This window comes from Macaca mulatta, chromosome 7 (assembly GCF_049350105.2).
Source record: "Macaca mulatta isolate MMU2019108-1 chromosome 7, T2T-MMU8v2.0, whole genome shotgun sequence".
In the NCBI taxonomy this organism is placed as follows: Eukaryota; Metazoa; Chordata; class Mammalia; order Primates; family Cercopithecidae; genus Macaca; species Macaca mulatta.
Window position 1 is genome coordinate 71,963,641 of NC_133412.1, and position 23,005 is coordinate 71,986,645.

At 40.4% G+C, this 23,005-nt stretch overlaps 2 pseudogenes; both read right to left on the bottom strand.

Moving 5' to 3' along the window:
• Nucleotides 1-4,574, bottom strand: LOC144329774 (uncharacterized; annotated as a pseudogene).
• The window catches only part of LOC144329775 (uncharacterized), a 24,116-nt pseudogene continuing 5,681 nt past the window's right edge, over nucleotides 4,571-23,005 (bottom strand).

Consider the following 23,005-nt stretch of genomic DNA (forward strand, 5'->3'; position numbering starts at 1 on the left):
TCAGATTCCACTGAAAAAAGGCGAGCTAAGAGATCAACGAAATAGAGATAACTCTGTGAGTGGAAGTCACACATCACAAAGCAGTTTCTCAGAAATATTCTTTCCAGTTTTTCTCTGAGGATATTTTCTTTTTCACCGTAGCCCTCTATGGGCTTCCAAATATCACTTTGCGAATTCTACAAGAACAGGCGTAGCGAGCGACTTCTTGAGGGGAAAGCTGTAACTCTGTGAGATGAATTAACAGAACAATAAGCAGTTTCTCAGAAAGTTTCTTTCCAGGTTTCATCTGTGGATATTTCCCTTTTCACCATACCCCTCTACGAGCTTCCAAATATCACTTTGCAATTCCACAAGAACTGTCTTGGCGAAAGGCTAGTTGTGGGGAAAGCTGTAACTCTGGGAGATCATTTCACAGAACCCAAAGAAGTTTCTCAGAAAGCTTCTTTCTCTTTGTTATCAGAGGATGTTTCCCTTGGCCCTAGAGTCTTCAAAGGGATCCGAAATATCTGTTCTCTGATTCCACAGAAATAAGGCTAGCAAAGAGATCCACGAAATGCACATGTAACTCTATGAGTGGAAGTCCCACATCACAAAGCAATTTCTCAGAAAGCTTCTTTCCAGTTTTTCTCTGAGGATATTTTCTTTTTCACCATAGCCCTCTTAGGGCTTCCAAATATCACATTGCGATCTCCACAAGAACAGGCTTAGCGAGCGGCTTCTTGAGGGGAAAGCTGTAACTCTGTGAGATGAATTAACAGAACACTAAGCAGTTTCTTAGAAAGCTTCTTTCCAGATTTCATCTGAGGATATTTCCCTTTTCACCATAGCCCTCTAAGGGCTTCCAAATATCACTTTGCAAATTCCACAAGTACTGTCTTAGCGAAAGGCTTCTTGAGGGGAAAGCTGTAACTCTGTGAGATGATTTCACAGAACACAAAGAAGTTTCTCAGAAAGCTTCTTTCTCTTTGTTATTGGAGGATATTTCCTTTGGCCCTATAGTCTTCAAAGGGATCCGAAATATCTGCTCTAAGATTCCACAGAAATAAGGCTAGCAAAGAGATCCACGAAATACAGATGTAACTCTGTGAGATGAATTAACAGAACACTAAGAAGTTTCTCAAAAAGCTTCTTTCCAGATTTCATCTGAGGATATTTCCTATTGCACCATAGCCCTCTATGGGCTTCTAAATATCACTTTGCCAATCCAACAAGAACTGTCTTAGCGAAAGGCTTCTTGAGGGGAAAACTGTAACTCTGAGAGATGATTTCACAGAACACAAAGAAGTTTATCAGAAAGCTTCTTTCTCTTTCTTATCGGAGGATATTTCCTTTGGCGTATTGTCTTCAAAGGGATCCGAAATATCTGTCCTCAGATTCCACATAAATAAGGCTAGCAAAGAGATCCACGAAGTACAGATGTAACTATCTGAGATGAATTAACAGAACACTAAGCAGTTTCTCAGAAAGCTTCTTTCCAGTTTTGATCTGAGGATATTTCCTTTTTCACCATAGCCCTCCAAGGACTTGCAAATATCACTTTCCCAATTCCACAAGAACTATCTTAGCGAAAGACTTCTTGAGGGGAAAGCTGTAACTCTGTGAGATGATGTCACAGAACACAAAGAAGTTTCTTCGAAAGCTTCTTTCTCTTTGTTATCGGAGGATATTTCCTTTGTCCCTATAGTCTTCAAAGGGATCCGAAATATCTGTTCTCAGATTCCACAGAAATAAGGCTAGCAAAGAGATCCACGAAATACAGATTTAACACTGTGAGATAAATTAACAGAACACTAAACAGTTTCTCAGAAAGCTTGTTTCCAGATTTCAACTGAGGATATTTCCTTTTTCACCATGGCCCACTATGGGCTTCCAAATATCACTTTGCCAATTCCACAAGAACTGTCTTAGCGAAAGGCTTCTTGAGGGGAAAGCTGTAACTCGGTGAGATGATGTCACAGAACACAAAGAAGTTTCCTAGAAAGCTTCTTTCTCTTTGTTATCGGAGGATATTTCCTTTGGCCCTATACTCTTCAAAGGGATCCGAAATATCTGTTGTCAGATTCTACAGAAATAAGGATAGCAAAGAGATCCACGAAATACACATGTAACCCTGTGAGTGGAAGTCACACTTCACAAAGCAGTTTCTCAGAAAGCTTCTTTCCAGTTTTTCTCTGAGGATATTTTCTTTTTCAACATAGCCCTCTATGGGCTTCCAAATATCACTTTGCGAATTCCACAAAAACTGGCTTAGCGAGCGGCTTCTTGACGGGAAAGCTGTAACTCTGTGAGATTAATTAACAGAACACTAAGCATTTCCTCAGTAAGCTTCTTTCCAGATTTCATCTGAGGATATTTCCTTTTTCAGCATAGCCCTCTATGGGCTTCCAAATATCACTTTGCAAATTCCACAAGAACTGTCTTAGCGAAAGGTTTCTTGAGGGGAACGCTGTAACTCTGGGAGATGATTTCACAGAACACAAAGAAGTTTCTCTGAAAGCATCCTTGTCTTTGTTATCGGAGGATATTTCCTTTCACCCTAGAGTCTTCAAAGGGATCCGAAATATCTGTTGTCAGATTCTACAGAAGTAAGGATAGCAAAGAGATCCAGGAAAAACAGATAAAACTCTGTGAGTGGAAGTCACACATCACATAGCAGTTTCTCTGATCGCTTCTTTCCAGTTTTTCTCTGAGGATATTTTCTTTTTCACCACAGCACTCTATGGGCTTCCAAATATCACTTTGCAATATCCAAAAGAACCGGCTTAGCGAGAGGCTTCTTCAGGGGAAAGCTGTAACTCTGTGAGATGAATTCACAGAACGCTAAGCAGTTTCTCAGAAAGCTTCTTTCCAGATTTCATCTGAGGATACTTCCTTTTTCACCATAGCCCTCAATGGACTTCCAAATATTACTTCGCGAATTCCACAAGAACAGGCTTAGCGAGCGGCCTCTTGAGGGGAAACCTGTTACTCTGAGACATGAATGAACAGAACACTAAGCAGTTCTTCAGAAAGCTTCTTTCCAGAATTCATCTGAGGTTATTTCCTTTTTCACCATAGTCCTCTAAGGTCTTCGAAATATCACTTTGCAAATTCCACAAGAACTGTCTTAGCGAAAGGCTTCTTGAGGAGAAAGCTGTAACTCTGGGAGATGATTTCACAGAACATAAAGAAGTTTCTCAGAAAGCTTCTTTCTCTTTGTTATCAGAGGATATTTCCTTGGCCCTATAGTCTTCAAAGGGATCCGAAATATCTGTTGTCAGATTCCACAGAAATAAGGCTAGCAAAGAGATCCACGAAATACGGATATAACTCTGTGAGTGGAAGTCACACATGACAAAGCAGTTTCTCAGAAAGCTTCTTTCCAGTTTTTCTCTGAGGATATTTTCTTTTTCACCATAGCCCTCTATGGGCTTCCAAATATCAGTTTGCGAATTCCACAAGAACAGGCTTAGCGAGCGGCTTCTTGAGGGGAAAGCTGTAACTCTGTCAGGTGAATGAACAGAACACTAAGCAGTTTCTCAGAAATCTTCTTTCCAGATTTCATCTGAGGATATTTCCTTTTTCACCATAGCCCTCTATGGACTTCCAAATATCACTTTGCAAATTCCACAGGAACTGTCTTAGCGAAAGGCTTCTTGAGGGGAAAGCTGCAATTCTGGGAGATGATTTCACCGAACACAAAGAAGTTTCTCAGAAAGCTTCTCTCTTTTTGTTATCGGAGGATATTTCCTTTCGCCCTAGAGTCTTCAAAGGGATCCGAAATATCTGTTGTCAGATTCTACAGAAATAAGGATAGCAAAGAGATCCAGGAAATACAGATGTAACTCTGTGAGTGGAAGTCACACATCACAAAGCAGTTTCTCAGAAAGCTCCTTTCCAGTTTTTCTCTGATTATATTTTCTTTTTCCCCATAGCCCAATATGGGATTCCAAATATCACTTTGCGATTTCCAAAAGAAAAGGCTTAGCGAGCGGCTTCTTGAGGGGAAAGCTGTAACTCTGTGTGACGAATTATCCGGACACTAAGCAGTTTCTCAGAAAGCTTCTTTCCACATTTCATCTGAGGATATTTCCTTTTTCAGCATAGCCCTCTATGGGCTTCCAAATATCACTTTGGAAATTCCACAAGAACTGTCTTAGCGAAAGGCTTCTTGAGGGGAAAGCTGTAACTCTGGGAGGTGATTTCACAGAACACACAGAAGTTTCTCTGAAAGCTTCTTTCTCTTTGTTGTTGGAGGATATTTCCTTTGGCCCTGTAGTCTTGAAAGGGATCCGAAATATCTGTTCTCAGATTCCACAGAAATAAGGCTAGCAAAGACATCCACGAAATACAGATGTAACTCTGTGAGTCGAAGTCACACATCACAAAGCAGTTTCTCAGAAAGCTTCTTTCCAGCTTTTCTCTGAGGATATTTGCTTTTTCACCATAGCTCTCTAAGGGCTTCCAAATATAACTAGGCGAATTCCAGAAGAACATGCTTAGCGAGCGGCTTCTTGAGGGGAAAGCTGTAACTGTGTGAGATGAATTAACAGAACACTAAGCAGTTTCTCAGAAAGTTTCTTTCCGGATTTCATCTGAGGATATTTCCTTTTTCACCATAGCCCTCTACGGGCTTCCAAATATCACTTTGCAAATTGCACAAGAACTATTTTAGCGAAAGCCTTCTTGAGGGGAAAGCTGTAACTCTGGGAGATGATTTCAGAGAACACAAAAAAGTTTCTCTGAAAGCTTCTTTCTCTTTGTTGTTGGAGGATATTTCCTTTGGCCCTATAGTCTTGAAAAGGATCCGAAATATCTGTTCTCAGATTCCACAGAAATAAGGCTAGCAAAGACATCCACGAAATACAGATGTAACTCTGTGAGTGAAAGTCACACTTCACAAAGCAATTTCTCAGAAACTTCTTTCCAGTTTTCCTCTGAGGATATTTTCTTTTTCACCATAGCCCTCCATGGGCTTCCAAATATCACTTTGCGAATTCCACAAGAACAGGCTTAGCGAGCGGCTTCTTGAGGGGAAAGCTGTAACTCTGTGAGGTGAATTAACAGGACACTAAGCAGTTTCTCAGAAAGCTTCTTTCCAGATTTTTCTGAGGATATTTCCTTTTTCAGCACAGCCCTCTATGGGGTTCCAAATATAACTTTGCAAATTACACAAGAACTGTCTTTGCGAAAGGCTTCTTGAGGGGAAAGCTGTAACTCTGGGAGATGATTTCTCAAAACTCAAAGAAGTTTCTCAGAAAGCTTCTCTCTCTTTTTTATCGGAGGATATTTATTTTGGCAATATAGTATTCAAACGGATCTGAAATATCTGTTCTCAGATTCCACAGAAATAAGGCTAGCAAAGAGATCCACGAAATACCGATGTAACTCTGTGAGTGGAAGTCACACTTCACAAAGCAGTTTCTCAGAAAGCTTCTTTCCAGTTTTTCTCTGAGGATATTTTCTTTTTCAACATAGCCCTCTATGGGCTTCCAAATATCACTTTGCGAATTCCACAAAAACTGGCTTAGCGAGCGGCTTCTTGACGGGAAAGCTGTAACTCTGTGAGATTAATTAACAGAACACTAAGCATTTCCTCAGTAAGCTTCTTTCCAGATTTCATCTGAGGATATTTCCTTTTTCAGCATAGCCCTCTATGGGCTTCCAAATATCACTTTGCAAATTCCACAAGAACTGTCTTAGCGAAAGGCTTCTTGAGGGGAACGCTGTAACTCTGGGAGATGATTTCACAGAACACAAAGAAGTTTCTCAGAAAGCATCCTTGTCTTTGTTATCGGAGGATATTTCCTTTCGCCCTAGAGTCTTCAAAGGGATCCGAAATATCTGTTGTCAGATTCTACAGAAGTAAGGATAGCAAAGAGATCCAGGAAAAACAGATAAAACTCTGTGAGTGGAAGTCACACATCACATAGCAGTTTCTCTAATCGCTTCTTTCCAGTTTTTCTCTGAGGATATTTTCTTTTTCACCACAGCACTCTATGGGCTTCCAAATATCACTTTGCAATATCCAAAAGAACCGGCTTAGCGAGAGGCTTCTTCAGGGGAAAGCTGTAACTCTGTGAGATGAATTCACAGAACGCTAAGCAGTTTCTCAGAAAGCTTCTTTCCAGATTTCATCTGAGGATACTTCCTTTTTCACCATAGCCCTCTATGGACTTCCAAATATTACTTCGCGAATTCCACAAGAACAGGCTTAGCGAGCGGCCTCTTGAGGGGAAACCTGTTACTCTGAGACATGAATGAACAGAACACTAAGCAGTTCTTCAGAAAGCTTCTTTCCAGAATTCATCTGAGGTTATTTCCTTTTTCACCATAGTCCTCTAAGGTCTTCGAAATATCACTTTGCAAATTCCACAAGAACTGTCTTAGCGAAAGGCTTCTTGAGGAGAAAGCTGTAACTCTGGGAGATGATTTCACAGAACATAAAGAAGTTTCTCAGAAAGCTTCTTTCTCTTTGTTATCAGAGGATATTTCCTTGGCCCTATAGTCTTCAAAGGGATCCGAAATATCTGTTGTCAGATTCCACAGAAATAAGGCTAGCAAAGAGATCCACGAAATACGGATATAACTCTGTGAGTGGAAGTCACACAAGACAAAGCAGTTTCTCAGAAAGCTTCTTTCCAGTTTTTCTCTGAGGATATTTTCTTTTTCACCATAGCCCTCTATGGGCTTCCAAATATCAGTTTGCGAATTCCACAAGAACAGGCTTAGCGAGCGGCTTCTTGAGGGGAAAGCTGTAACTCTGTCAGGTGAATGAACAGAACACTAAGCAGTTTCTCAGAAATCTTCTTTCCAGATTTCATCTGAGGATATTTCCTTTTTCACCATAGCCCTCTATGGACTTGCAAATATCACTTTGCAAATTCCACAGGAACTGTCTTAGCGAAAGGCTTCTTGAGGGGAAAGCTGCAATTCTGGGAGATGATTTCACCGAACACAAAGAAGTTTCTCAGAAAGCTTCTCTCTTTTTGTTATCGGAGGATATTTCCTTTCGCCCTAGAGTCTTCAAAGGGATCCGAAATATCTGTTGTCAGATTCTACAGAAATAAGGATAGCAAAGAGATCCAGGAAATACAGATGTAACTCTGTGAGTGGAAGTCACACATCACAAAGCAGTTTCTCAGAAAGCTCCTTTCCAGTTTTTCTCTGATTATATTTTCTTTTTCCCCATAGCCCAATATGGGATTCCAAATATCACTTTGCGATTTCCAAAAGAAAAGGCTTAGCGAGCGGCTTCTTGAGGGGAAAGCTGTAACTCTGTGTGACGAATTATCCGGACACTAAGCAGTTTCTCAGAAAGCTTCTTTCCACATTTCATCTGAGGATATTTCCTTTTTCAGCATAGCCCTCTATGGGCTTCCAAATATCACTTTGGAAATTCCACAAGAACTGTCTTAGCGAAAGGCTTCTTGAGGGGAAAGCTGTAACTCTGGGAGGTGATTTCACAGAACACAAAGAAGTTTCTCTGAAAGCTTCTTTCTCTTTGTTGTTGGAGGATATTTCCTTTGGCCCTGTAGTCTTGAAAGGGATCCGAAATATCTGTTCTCAGATTCCACAGAAATAAGGCTAGCAAAGACATCCACGAAATACAGATGTAACTCTGTGAGTCGAAGTCACACATCACAAAGCAGTTTCTCAGAAAGCTTCTTTCCAGCTTTTCTCTGAGGATATTTGCTTTTTCACCATAGCTCTCTAAGGGCTTCCAAATATAACTAGGCGAATTCCAGAAGAACATGCTTAGCGAGCGGCTTCTTGAGGGGAAAGCTGTAACTGTGTGAGATGAATTAACAGAACACTAAGCAGTTTCTCAGAAAGTTTCTTTCCGGATTTCATCTGAGGATATTTCCTTTTTCACCATAGCCCTCTACGGGCTTCCAAATATCACTTTGCAAATTGCACAAGAACTATTTTAGCGAAAGCCTTCTTGAGGGGAAAGCTGTAACTCTGGGAGATGATTTCAGAGAACACAAAAAAGTTTCTCTGAAAGCTTCTTTCTCTTTGTTGTTGGAGGATATTTCCTTTGGCCCTATAGTCTTGAAAGGGATCCGAAATATCTGTTCTCAGATTCCACAGAAATAAGGCTAGCAAAGACATCCACGAAATACAGATGTAACTCTGTGAGTGAAAGTCACACTTCACAAAGCAATTTCTCAGAAACTTCTTTCCAGTTTTCCTCTGAGGATATTTTCTTTTTCACCATAGCCCTCCATGGGCTTCCAAATATCACTTTGCGAATTCCACAAGAACAGGCTTAGCGAGCGGCTTCTTGAGGGGAAAGCTGTAACTCTGTGAGGTGAATTAACAGGACACTAAGCAGTTTCTCAGAAAGCTTCTTTCCAGATTTTTCTGAGGATATTTCCTTTTTCAGCACAGCCCTCTATGGGGTTCCAAATATAACTTTGCAAATTACACAAGAACTGTCTTTGCGAAAGGCTTCTTGAGGGGAAAGCTGTAACTCTGGGAGATGATTTCTCAAAACTCAAAGAAGTTTCTCAGAAAGCTTCTCTCTCTTTTTTATCGGAGGATATTTATTTTGGCAATATAGTATTCAAACGGATCTGAAATATCTGTTCTCAGATTCCGCAGAAATAAGGCTAGCAAAGAGATCCACGAAATACAGATGTAACTCTGTTAGTGGAAGTCACACTTCACAAAGCAGTTTCTCAGAAAGCTTCTTTCCAGTTTTTCTCTGAGGATATTTTCTTTTTCAACATAGCCCTCTATGGGCTTCCAAATATCACTTTGCCAATTCCACAAGAACTGTCTTAGCGAAAGACTTCTTGAGGGGAAAGCTGTAACTCTGTGAGATGATTTCACAGAACACAAAGAAGTTTCTTTGAAAGCTTCTTTCTCTTTTTTATCAGAGAATATTTCCTTTGGCGCTATAGTCTTCAAAGGGATCCGAAATATCTGTTCTCAGATTCCACAGAAATAAGGCTAGCAAAGAGATCCACGAAATACAAATGTAACTCTGTGAGTGGAAGGCAGACATTCCAAAGCAGTTTCTCAGAAAGCTTCTTTCCAGTTTTTCTCTAAGGATATTTTCTTTTTCAACGTAGCCCACTATGGACTTCCAAATATCACTTTGCGAATTCCATAAGAACAGGCTTAGTGAGCGGCTTCCTGAGGGGAGAGCTGTAACTCGGTGAGATGCACTAAGAGAAAACTAAGCAGTTTCTCAGAAGCTTCCTTCCAGATTGCATCTGAGGATATTTCCTTTTCCACCAAAGCCCCCTATGGGCTTCCAAATATCACTTTGTGAAATCCACAAGAACAGGCTTAGCGAGCGACTTCTTGTGGGGAAGGCTGTAACTCTGTGAGATGAATTAAAGAACACTAAGCAGTTACTCAGAAAGCTTCTTTAGAGATTTCATCTGAGGATATTTCCCTTTTCACCTTAGCCCTCTATGGCTTCCAAATATCACTTTGGAAATTCCACAAGAACTGCCTTAGAGAAAGGCTTCTTGAAGGGAAAGCTGTAACTCTGTGAGATGATTTCAGAGAACAGAGAAGTTTCTCAGAAAGCTTCTTTATCTTCGTTATCACAGGATATTTCCCTTGGCCAGAGTCTTCAAAGAGATCCGAAATATCTATTCTCAGATTCCACAGAAATAAGACTAGCAAAGAGATCCACGAAATACGGATGTAACTCTGTGAGTGGAAGTCACACATCACAAAGCAGTTTCTCAGAAAGCTTCCTTCCAGTTTTTCTCTGAGGATATTTTGTTTTTCACCGTAGACCTCTATGGGCGTCCAAATATCACTTTGCGAACTCCACAAGAACAGGCTTAGCGAGCGGCTTCTTGAGGGGAAAGCTGTAACTCTGTGAGATGAACTAACAGAACACTAAGCAGTTTCTCAGAAAGCTTCTTTCCGGATTTCATCTTAGGATATTTTCTTTTTCACCATGGCCCTCTATGGACTTCCAAATATGACTTTGCGAATTCCACAAGAACAGGCTTAGCGAACGGCTTCTTGAGGGGAAAGCTGTAACTCTGTGATATGATTTCACAGAACACAAAGAAGTTTCTCAGAACGCTTGTTTCCCTTTCTTATCGGAGGATATTTCCTTTGGCCCTATAGTCTTCAAAGGGATCCGAAATATCTGTTCTCAGATTCCACAGAAATAAGGCAAGCAAAGAGATCCAGGAAATACTGATGTAGCTCCTTGAGTGGAAGTCACACATCACAAAGCAGTTTCTCAGAAAGCTTTTTCCAGTTTTTCTCTGAGGATATTTTCTTTTTCACCATAGCCCTCTAGGTGCTTCCAAATATCACTTTGCGAATTCCACAAGAACAGGCTTAGCGAAAGGCTTCTTGAGGGGAAGGCTGTAACTCTGTGAGATGATTTCACAGAGCCCAAAGAAGTTTCTCAGAAAGCTTCTTTCTCTTTGTTATCGGAGGATATTTCCTTTGGCCCTATAGTCTTCAATGGGATTCGAAATATCTGTTCTCAGATTCAAACAGAAATAAGGCTAGCAAAGAGATCCACGAAATACAATTGTAACTCTGTGAGTTTCCGTAACACATCACGAAGCAGTTTCTCAGAAAGCTTCTTTCCATTTTTTCTCTGAGGAAATTCTCTTTTTCACCATAGCCCTCTATGGGCTTCCAAATATCACTTTGCGAATTCCACAACAACAGACTTAGCGAGCGACTTCTTGACGGGAAAGCTGTAACTCTCTGAGATGAATTCACAGAACACTAAGCAGTTTCTCAGAAAGCTTCTTTCCAGATTTCATCTGAGGATACTTCCCTTTTCACCATAGCCCTCTATGGGCTTCCAAATATCACTTTCCAAATTCCACAAGAACTGTCTGAGCGAAAGGCTTCTTGAGGGGAAAGCTGTAACTCTGTGAGAAAACTTCATAGAACACAAAGAAGTTTCTCAGAAAGCTTCTTTCTCTTTGTTATCGGAGGATATTTCCTTTGGCCCTATACCTTCAAAGGGATCCTAAATATCTGTTCTCAGATTCCACAGAATAAGGCCAGCAAAGAAATCCACGAAACACAGATGTAACTCTGTGAATGGAAGTCACGCATCACAAAGCAGTTTGTCAGAAAGCTTCTTTCCAGTTTTTCTCTGAGGATATTTTCTTTATCAACCATAGCCCTCTATTGGCTTCCAAATATCACCTTGCGAATATCACAGGAACAGGTTTAGCGAAAGGCTTCTTGAGGGGAAAGCTGTAACTCTGTGAGATGAATTAACAGAACACTAAGCAGTTTCTCAGAAAGCTTCTTTCCAGATTTCATCTGAGGATATTTCCTTTTTCACCACAGCCCTCTAGGGGCTTCCAAACATCACTTTGCGAATTCCACAAGAACTGTCTTAGCGAAAGGCTTCTTGATGGGAAAGCTGTAACTCTGTGAGATGATTTCACAGAACACAAACAAGGTTCTCAGAAAGCTTCTTTCTCTTTGTTATCGGAGGATATTTCCTTTGGCCCTAGATTCTTCAACGGGATCCGAAATATCTGTTCTTAGATTCCACAGTAATAAGGCTAGCAAAGAGATCCACGAAATACAGATGAAACTCTGTGTGTGGAAGTCACACATCACAAAGCGGTTTCTCAGAAAGCCTCTTTCCAGTTTTTCTCTGAGGATATTCTCTTTTTCACCATAGCCCCCTATGGGCTTCCAAATATCACTTTGCGAATTCCACAAGAACAGGCTTAGCGAGCGGCTTCTCGAGGGGAAAGCTGTAACTCTGTGAGATGAATTAACAGAACACTAAGCAGTTTGTCAGAAAGCTTCTTTCCAGATTTCATCTGAGGATATTTCCTTTTTCACCATAGACCTCTAGGGGCTTCGACATATCACTTTGCAAATTCCACAAGAACTGTCTTAGCGAAAGGCTTCTTGAGGGAAACGCTGTAACTCTTTGAGATGATTTCACAGAACAGAACGAAATTTCTCAGAAAGCTTCTTTCTCATTGTTATCCAAGGATATTTCCTTTGGCCTTATAGTCTTCAAAGGAATCCGAAATACCTGTTCTCAGATTCCACAGAAATAAGGCTACCAAAGAGATGCACGAAATACAGATATAACTCTGTGAGTGGCAGTCACAAATCACAAAGCAGTTTCTCAGAAAGCTTCTTTCCCGTTTCTCTCTGAGGATATTCTCTTTTTCACCATAGCCCTCTAAGGGCTTCCAAATATCACTTTGCGAATTCTACAACAACAGTCTTAGCGAGCGGCTTCTTGACGGGAAAGCTGTAACTCTGTGAGATGAATTTACAGAACACTAACCAGTTTCTCAGAAAGCTTCTTTCCAGATTTCATCTGAGGATATTTCCTTTTACACCTTAGCCCTCTATGGGCTTCCAAATATCACTTTGCAAATTCCACAAGAACTGTCTTAGCGAAAGGCTTCTTGAGGGGAAAGCTGTAACTCTGTGAGATGATTTCACAGAACACAAAGAAGTTTCTCAGAAAGTTTCTTTCTCTTTGTTATCGGAGGATATTTCCTTTGGCCCTATAGTCTTCAAAGGGATCCGAAATATCTGTTCTCCGATTCCAGAGAAATAAAACTAGGAAAGAGATCCACGAAATACAGATGTAACTCTGTGAGTTGAAGTCTACATCACAAAGCAGTTTCTGAGAAAGCTTCTTTCCAGTTTTTCAATGAGGATATTTTCATTTTCACCATGCCCCTACACGGACTTCCAAATATCACTTTGCGAATTCCACAAGAACAGGCTTAGCGAGCGACTTCTTGAGGGGAAAGACGTAACTCTGTGAGATGAATTAACACAACACTAAGCAGTTTCTCAGAAAGCTTCTTTCCAGATTTCATCTGAGTATATTTCCTTTTTCACCACAGCCCTCAATGGGCTTCCAAATATCACTTTGCAAATTCCACATGAACTGTCTTAGCGAAAGACTTCTTGAGGGGAACGCTGCAACTCAGTGAGATGATTTCACAAAACACAAAGAAGTTTCTCAGAAAGCTTCTTTCTCTTTGTTATCGGAGGATATTTCCTTTGGCCCTATAGTCTTCAAAGGGATCCGAAATATCTGTTCTCAGATTCCACAGAAATAAGGCTAGCAAAGAGATCCACGAAATACAGATGTAACTCTGTGAGTGGAAGTCACACATCACAAAGCAGTTTCTCAGAAAGCTTCTTTCCAGTTTTTCGCTGAGGATATTCTCTTGTTCACCCTAGCCCTCTATGTGCTTCCAAATATCACTTTGCGAATTCCACAAGAACAGGCTTAACGAGCGGATTCTTGAGGGGAAATTTGTAACTCTGTGAGATGAATTAACAGTACACTAAGCAGTTTCTCAGAAAGCTTCTTTACAGATTTCATCTGAGGATATTTCCTTTTTCACCATAGCCCTCCATGAGCATTAAACATCACTTTGCAAATTCCACAAGAACAGGCTTAGCGAAAGGCTTCTTGAGGGGAAAGCTGTAACTATGTGAGATGATTTCACAGAACACAAAGAAGTTTCTCACAACGCTCCTTTCTCTTTGTTATCAGAGGATATTTCCTTTGGCCCTATAGTCTTCATAGGGATCCGAAATATCCGTTCTCAGAATCCACAAAAATAAGGCTAGCAAACACATCCAGGAAATACAGATGTAACTCTGTGAGTGGAAGTCACACATCACAAAGCAGTTTCTCAGAAAGCTTCTTTCCAGTTTTTCCCTGAGGATATTTTCTTTTTCACCCTAGACCACTATGGTCTTCCAAATATCACTTTGCAAATTCCACGAAAAAGGGCTTGGTGAATGGCTCCTTGAGGGGAAAGCTGTAACTCTGTGATATGAATTAACAGAACACTAAGCAGTTTCTCAGAAAGCTTCTTTCCAGATTTCATCTGATCATATTTCCTTTTTCCACCATAGCTCTCCTTGATCTTCGAAATATCACTTTGCAAATTCCATAAGAAAAGGCTTAGGGAAAGGCTTCTTGAGGGGAAAGCTGTAACTCTGTGAGATGATTTCACGGAACACAAAGAAGTTTCTCAGAAATATTCTTTCTCTTTGTTATCGGAGGATATTTCCTTTGGTCCTATAGTCTTCAAATGGATTCGAAATATCAGTTCACAGATTCCACAGAAATAAGGCTAGCAAACAGATCCACGAAATACAGATGTAACTCTGTGAGTGGAATCACACATCACAACGCAGTTTCTCAGAAAACTTCTATACAATTTTTCCTTGAGGATATTTTCTTTTTTACCGTAGCCCCCTATGGGCTTCCAAATATCACTTTGCAAATTCCACAAGAACAGGCTTAGCGAACGGCTTCTTGAGCGGAAAGTTGTAACTCTGTGAGATGAATTGAAAGAACACTAGGCAGTTTCTCAGAAAGCTTCTTTCCAGATTTCATTTCAGTATATTTCCTTTTTCACCGTGGCCCTCTATGGGCATCGAAATATCACTTTGTATATTCCATAAGAACAGGCTTAGCGAAAGGCTTCTTGAAGGGAAACCTGCAACTCTGTGAGATGATTTCACAAAACACAAAGAATTTTTTCAGAAAGCTTCTTTGTATTTGTTATAGAAGGACATTTGCTTTGACCCTATAGCCTTCAAAGGGATCCGAAATATCAGTTCTCAGATTCCACAGAAATAAGGCTAGCAAACAGATCCGCGAAATACAGATGTATCTCTGTGAGTGGAAGTCACACATCACCAAGCAGTTTCTCAGAAAGCTTCTTTACATTTTTTCTCTAGGATATTTTCTTTTTCACCTTAGACCTCTATGGGCTTCGAAATGTCACTTTGCAAATTCCACAAAAATAGGGTTAGCGAACGGCTTTCTGAGGGGAAAGCTGTAACTTTGTGAGATGAATTAACAGAACACTAAGCAGTTTCTCAGAAAGCTTCTTTCCAGATTTCATCTGAGGGTATTTCCTTTTTCACCATAGCCATCTATGGGCATCGAAATATCACTTTGGAAATTCCACCAGAACAGGATTAACGAAAGGTTTCTTGAGGGGAAAGCTGTAACTCTGTTAGATGATTTCACAGAACACAAAGAAGTTTCTCACAATGCTTCTTTCTCTTTGTTATCAGAGGATATTTCCTTTGGCGCTATAGTCTTCAAAGGGATCCGAAATATCCGTTCTCAAAATCCAGAGATATAAGGCTAGCAAACACATCGAGGAAATACAGATGTAACTCTGTGAGTGGAAGTCACACATCACAAAGCAGTTTCTCAGAAAGCTTCTTTCCAGTTTTTCCCTGAGGATATTTTCTTTTTCACCCTAGCCCTCTATGGGCTTACAAATATCACTTTGCAAATTCCACAAGAACAGGCTTAGCGAACGGCTTCTTGAGGGTAAAGCTGTACCTCTGTGAGATGAATTAACAGAACACTAAACAGATTCTCAGAATGCTTCCTTCCAGATTTCATCTGAGGATATTTCCGTTTGCTTCGCAGCCCTCTATGGGCATCGAAATATAAGTTTGCAAATTCCACAAGAACAGGTTTAGCAAAGGCTTCTTGAGGAGAAAGCTGTAACTCTGTGAGATGATTTCACAGAACACAAACAAGTTTCTCAGAAAGCTTCTTTCTCTTTGTTATCGGAGGATATTTCCTTTGGCCCAATACACTTCAAAGGGATCCGAAATATCAGTTCTCAGATTCCACAGAAATAAGGCTAGCAAGGAGATCCACGAAATACAGATATATCTCTGTCAGTGGAAGTCACACATCACAAAGCAATTTCTCAGAAAGCTTCTTTCCAGTTTTTCTCCTAGGATATTTTCTTTCTCACCAGAGCCCTTCATGGGCATCAAATATGGCTTTGAAAATTCATCTAGAACAGGCTTAGCGAACGGCTTCTTGAGATGAAAGGTGTAACTCTGTGAGATGAATTAACAGAACACTAAGCAGTTTCTCAGAAAGCTTCTTTCCAGATTTCATCTGAGGATATTTCCTTTTTCACCCTAGTCCTCTATGGGCATCGAAATATCATTTTGCAAATTCCACAAGAACAGGCTTAGCAAAAGGCTTCGTGAGGGGAAAGCTGTAACTCTGTCAGATTATTTGACAGAACACAAATAAGTTTCTCACAAACCTTCTTTCTCTTTGTTTCAGAGGATATTTCCTTTCGCCCTATAGTCTTTAAAGGGATCCGAAATATTATTTCTCAGATTGCTCAGAAAGAAGGCTAGCAAACGGACCTACGAAGTACAGATGCAACTCTCTGAGTGGAAGTCACACATCACAAAGCAGTTTCTCAGAAATCGTCTTTCCAGGTTTTCTCTGAGAATATTTTCTTTCACACCATAGCCCTATGGGGGCTTCCAAATATCACTTTGCAAATTCCACAAAAACGGGCTTAGCTAACGGTTTCTTGAGGGGAAACCTGTAACTCTGTGAGATGAATTAACGGAACACTAAGCAGTTTCTTAGTAAGCTTCTTTCCAGTTTTTATCTGAGGATATTTCCTTTTTCACCATAGCCCAATAGGGGCTTCCAAATATCACTTTGCAAATTCCAGAAGAACTGTCTTAGCGAAAGGCTTCTTGAGGGGAAAGCTGTAACTCTGTGAGCTGATTTCACAAAACACAAAGAAGTTTCTCAGAAAGCTTCTTTCTCTTTGTTTTCGGAGGATATTTCCTTTGTTCCTATAGTATACAAAGAGATCCGAAATGTCAGTTTTCAGATTCCACAGAAATAAGGCTAGCAAACAGATCCCCGAAATATAGATGTAACTTTGAGAGTGGAAGTCACACATCACAGAGCAGTTTCTCAGAAAGCTTCTTTCCAGTTTTTCTCTGAGGATATATTCTTTTTCACCATAGCCCTCTATGGGCTTCCAAATATCACTTTTCAAATTCCACATGGACAGACTTAGCGAACGGCTTCTTGAGGGGAAAGCTGTAACTCTATGAGATGAATTAACAGAACACTAAGCAGTTTCTCAGAAAGCTTCTTTCCAGGTTTCATCAGAGGATATTTCCTTTTTGATCATAGACCTCAATGGGCATCGAAATATCACTTTGCAAATTCACAAGAACAGGCTTCGCGAAAGGCTTCTTGAGGAGAAAGGTGTAACTCTGTGAGATGATTTCACAAAACACAGAGAAGTTTTTCAGAAACCTTCTTTCTATTTGTTATCGAAGGATATTTCCTTTGGCCCTATAGTCTTCAAAGGGATCCGAAATATCCGTCCTCAGATTCCACAGAAATAAGGCAAGCAAACAGATCCACGAAATACAGATGTAACTCTGTGAGTGGAAGTCACACATCACAAAGCAGTTTCTCAGAAAGTTTCTTTCCAGTTTTTCCCTGAGGATATTTTCTTTTTCACCATAGCCCTCTATGGGCTTCCAAATATCACTTTGCCAATTCCACAAGAACAGGCTTAGTGAACGGCATCTTGAGGGGAAAGCTGAAACTCTGTGAGATGAATTAACAGAACACTAAGCAGTTTCTCAGAAAGCTTCTTTCCAGATTTCATCAGAGGATATTTCCATTTTCACCGTAGCCCTCTATGAGCATCGAAATATCACTTTGCAAATTCCACAAGAACGGGCTTAGCGAAAGGCTTCTTGAGGGGAAAGCTGTAACTCTGTGAGATGAATTAACTAAACACTAAGCAGTTTCTCAGAAAGCTTCTTTCCAGATTTCATCTGAGGATATTTCCATGTTCACCGTAACCCTCTATGAGCATCGAAATATCACATTGCCAATTCCACAAGCACTGTCTTAGAGAAAGGCTTCTTGAGGGGAAACCTGTAACTCTGTTAGATGATTCCACAGAACACAAAGAAATTTCTCACAAAGCGTCTTTCTCTTTGTTATCGGAGGATATTTCCTTTGGCCATATAGTCTTCAAAGGGATCCGAAATATGTGTTCTCAGGTTCCACAGAAATAAGGCTAGCAAAGAGATCCACGAAATAGAGATGTAACTATGTGAGTGGAAGTCACACATCACAAAGCGGTTTCTCAGAAAGCTTCTTTCCAGTTTTTCTCTGAGGATATTTTCCTTTTCACCCTAGCCCTCTATGGGCTTCCAAATATCACTTTGCAAATACCACAAAACAGGCTTAGCGAACGGCTTCTAGAGGGGAAAGCTGTAACTCTGTGTGATGAATTAACAGAACACTAAGAAGTTTCTCAGAAAGCTTCTTTCTCTTTGTTATCGGAGGATATTACCTTTGTCCCTATTGTCTTCAAAGAGATCCGAAATATCAGTTCTCAGATTCCACAGAAATAAGGCTAGCAAACAGATCCATGAAATATAGATGTAACTCTGTGAGCATTAGTCACACATCACAAAGCAGTTTCTCAGAAAGCTTCTTTCCACTTTTTCTCTGAGGATTGTTTCTTTTTCACCATAGCCCTCTCTGGGCTTCCAAATATCACTTTGTGAATTCCACAAGAACAGGCTTCCCGAGCGACTTTTTGAGGGGAAAGCTGTAACTCTGTGAGATGAATTAACAGAACAATAAGAAGTTTCTCAGAATGCTTCTTTCCAGATTTAATCTGAAGATATTTCCTTCTTCACAGTAGACCTCTATGGGCATTGAAATATCACTTTGCAAATTCCACAAGAACAGGCTTAGCGAACGCCTTGTTTAGGGCAAAGCTGTAACTCTGTGAGATGAATTAAAAGAACACTAAGCAGTTTCTCAGAAAGCTTTCTTCCAGATTTCATCTGAGGATATTACTTATTTTACCGTAGCCCTCTTTGGGCATCGAAATATCACTTTGCAAATTCCACAAGAACAGGCTTAGCCAAAGGCCTCTTGAGGGGAAAGCTGTAACTCTGTGAAATGATTTCACAGAACACAAAGAAGTTCCTCATAAAGCTTCTTTCGCTTTGTTATCGGAGGATATTTCCTTTGGCCCTATAGTCTTCAAAGGGATCCCTAATATCAGTTCTCAGATTCCAAAGAAAGAAGGCCAGCAAGCAGATCCAAGAAATACAGATGTAACTCTGTGGGTGGAAGTCTCAGATCACAAAGCAATTTCTCAGAAAGCTTCTTTCCAGTTATTCTCTGAGGATATTTACTTTTTCACCATAGCCCTCTATCGGCTTCCAAATATCACTTTGCAAATTCCACAAGAACTGTCTTAGCGAAAGGCTTCTTGAGGGGAAAGCTGTAGCTCTGTGAGCTGATTTCACAGAACACAAAGAAGTTTCTCAGAAAGCTTCTTTCTCTTTGTTTTCGGAGGATATTTCCTTTGTCCCTATAGTATACAAAGAGATCCGAAATTTCAGTTCTCAGATTCCACAGAAAGAAGGCTAGCAAGCAGATCCAAGAAATACAGATGTAACTCTGTGGGTGGAAGTCTCAGATCACAAAGCAATTTCTCAGAAAGCTTCTTTCCAGTTTTTCTCTGAGGATATTTTCTTTTTCACTGTAGCCCTCTATGGGCTTCCAAATATCACTTTGCAAATTCCACAAGAACAGGCTTAGTGAACGGCTTCTTGAGGGGAAAGCTGTAACTCTGTGAGATGAATTAACAGAACACTAAGCAGTTTCTCAGAATGCTTGTCTCCAGATTTCATCTGAGGATATTTCCTTTTTCACCGTAGCCCTCTATGGGCATCGAAATATCACTTTGCAAATTCCAAAAGAACAGGCTTAGCGAAAGGCTTCTTGAGGGGAAAGCTGTAACTCTATGAGATGATTTCACAGAACACAGAGAAGTTTCTCAGAATGCTTCTTTGTCTTTGTTATCGGAGGATATTTCCTTTGTCCCTACAGTCTTCAAAGGGATACCAAATATCAGTTCTCAGATTCCACAGAAAGAAGGCTAGCAAAGAGATCCACGAAATACAGTTGTAACTCTGTGAGTGGAAGTCACACATCACAAAGCAGTTTCTCAGAACGTTTCTTTCCAGTTTTGCCCTGAGGATATTTCCTTTTTCACCATAGCCCTCTAAGGGCTTCCAAATATCACTTTGCCAATTACACAAGAACAGGCTTAGGGAACGGCATCTTGAAGGGAAAGCTGAAACACTGTGAGATGAATTAAAAGAACACTAAGCAGTTTCTCAGAAAGCTTCTTTCCAGATTTCATCTGAGGATATTTCCATTTTCACCCTAGCGCTCTATGAGCATCGAAATATCACTTTGCAAATTCCACAAGAACAGGCTTAGCGAAAGGCTTCTTGAGAGGAAAGCTGTAACTCTGTGAGATGATTTCACAGAACACAAAGAAGCTTCTCAGAAAGCTTCTTTCTCTTTGTTATCGGCGGATATTTCCTTGGGAACTATAATTTTCAAAGTGATCCGAAATATCCGTTCTGAGATTCCACAGATATAAGGCTAACAAACAGATCCAAGCAATACAGTTGAAACTCTGTGAGTGAAAGTCACACATAACAACGCAGTTTCTCAGAAAGCTTCTTTCCAGCATTTCTCTGAGGATATTTTCTTTTTCACCACAGCCCACTATGGGCTTCCAAATATCACTTTGCGAATTCCACAAGAACAGGCTTAGCGAACGGCTTCTTGAGCGGAAAGCTGTACCCCAGTGAGATGAATTAAGAGAACACTAAGCAGTTTCTGAGAATGCTTCTTTCCAGATTTCATCTGAGGATATTTCCTTTTTCTCCGCAGCCCTCTAAGGGCATCGAAATATAACTTTGTAAATTCCACAAGAACAGGCTTAGCGAAAGGCTTCTTGAGGGGAAAGCTGTAACTGTGTGAGATGATTTCACAGAACACAAAGGAGTTTCTCAGAAAGCTTCTTTCTCTTTGTTATCGTAGGATATTTCCTTTGGCCCAATAGACTTCAAAGGGATCCGAAATATCAGTTCTCAGAATCCACAGAAATAAGCATATCAAAGAGATCCACGAAATACAGATGTAACTCTGTGAGTGGAAGTCACACATCACAAAGCAATTTCTCAGAAAGCTTCTTTCAAGTTTTTCTCTGAGGATATTTTCTTTCTCACCGTAGACCTCTATGGTCTTCCAAATATCACTTTGCAAATTCCAAAAGAACAGGCTTAGCGAACTGCTTCTTGAGGGGAAAGCTGTAATTCTGTGAGATGAATTAACAGAACACTAAGCAGTTTCTCAGAAACCTTCTTTACAGATTTCATCTGAGGATATTTCCTTTTTCACCGTAGCCCTCTATGGCTATCGAAATATCACTTTGCAAATTCCACCAGAACAGACTTAGCGAAAGGCTTCTTGAGGGGAAAGCTGTAACTCTGTGAGATAATTTCACAGAATACAAAGAAGTTTCTCAGAAAGCTTCTTTCTCTTTTATCGGCGGATATTTCCTTTGTCCCTATACTCTTCAAAGGAATCCCAAATATCAGTTCTCAGATTCCACAGAAATAAGGCTAGCAAACAGATCCACGAAATACAGATGTAACTCTGTGAGTGGAAGTCGCACATCACAAAGCAGTTTCTCAGGAAGCTTCTTTCCAGTTTTTCTCTATGTTTCGTTTTTCACCATAGCCCTCTATGGGCTTCCAAATATCACTTTGCAAATTACACAAGAACAGGCTTAGCGTACGGCTGCTCGAGGGGAAAATGGAACTCCGTGAGATGAATTAACAGAACACTAAGCAGTTTCTCAGAAAGCTTCTTTCCAGATTTCATCTGTGGATATTGACTTTTTCACCATAGCCCTCTATGGGCTTCCAAATATCACATTGTAAATTCCACAAGAACTGTCTTAGCGAAAAGCTTTTTGAGGGGAACGCTGTAACTCTGTGAGATGAATTAACAGAACACTAAGCAGTTTCTCAGAAAGCTTCTTTCCAGATTTCATCTGAGGATATTTCCATTTTCACCGTAGCTCTCCATGAGAATCGAAATATCACTTTGCAAATTCCACAAGAACAGGCTTAGAGAAAGGCTTCTTGAGGGGAAATCTGCAACTCTGTGAGATGATTTCAAAGAACACAAAGAAGTTTCTCAGAATGCTTCTCTTCAGATTGCATCTGAGGATATTGACTTTTTCACCATAGCCCTCTATGGGCTTTCAAATATCACATTGCAAATTCCACAAGAACTGTCTTAGCGAAAGTCTTCTTGAGGGGAAAGCTGTAACTCTGTGACATGATTTCACAGAACACAAAGAAGTTAGTCAGAAAGCTTCTTTCTCTTTCTTACCGGGGGTATTTCCTTTGGCCCTATAGTCTTCAAAGAGACCTGAAATATCTGTTCTCAGGTTCCACAGAAATAAGGGTAGCAAAGAGATCCACGAAATACAGATGTAACTCTGTGAGTGGATGTCACACATCACAAAGCAGTTTCTCAGAATGCTTCTTTTCAGTTTTTCTCTGCGGTATTTTCTTTTTCACCAAAGCTCTCTATGGGCTTCCAAATATCACTTTCCGAATTCCACAAGAACAGGCTAAGCGAGCGGCTTCTTGAGGGCAAAGCTGTAACTCTGTGAGATGAATTAACAGAACACTAAGCAGTTTCTCAGAAAGCTTCTTTCCAGATTTCATATGAGGATATTTCCTTTTCCACCGTAGCCCTCTATGGGCATCGAAATATCACTTTGCAAATTCCACAAGAACAGGCTTAGCAAATGGCTTCTTGAGTTGAAAGCTGCTACTCTCTGAGATGATTTCAGAGAACACTAAGAAGTTTCTCACAAAGCTTCTTTCTCTTTCTTATCAGAGGATATTTCCTTTGGCCCTATAGTCTTCAAGGGGATCCCAAATATCAGTTCTCAGATTCCACAGAAAGAAGGCTATCAAAAGGATCTAGGAAATACAGATGTAACTCTGTGAGTGGAAGTCACACATCACAAAGCAGTTTCTCAGAAAGCTTCCTTAGAGTTTTGCTCTGAGCATAGTTTCTCTCACACCATAGCCCTGTATGGGCTTCCAAATATCACCGTGCAAATTCCACAAGAACAGGCTTAGCGAAAGGCTTCTTGAGCGGAAAGCTGTAACTCTCCGAGATGAATTAACAGAACACTAAGGAGTTTCTCAGAAAGCTTCTTTCCAGATTTCATCTGAGGATATTTCCTTTTTCACCGTAGCCATCTATGGGCTTCCAAATATCACTTTGCAAATTCCAGAAGAACTGTCTTAGCGAAAGGCTTCT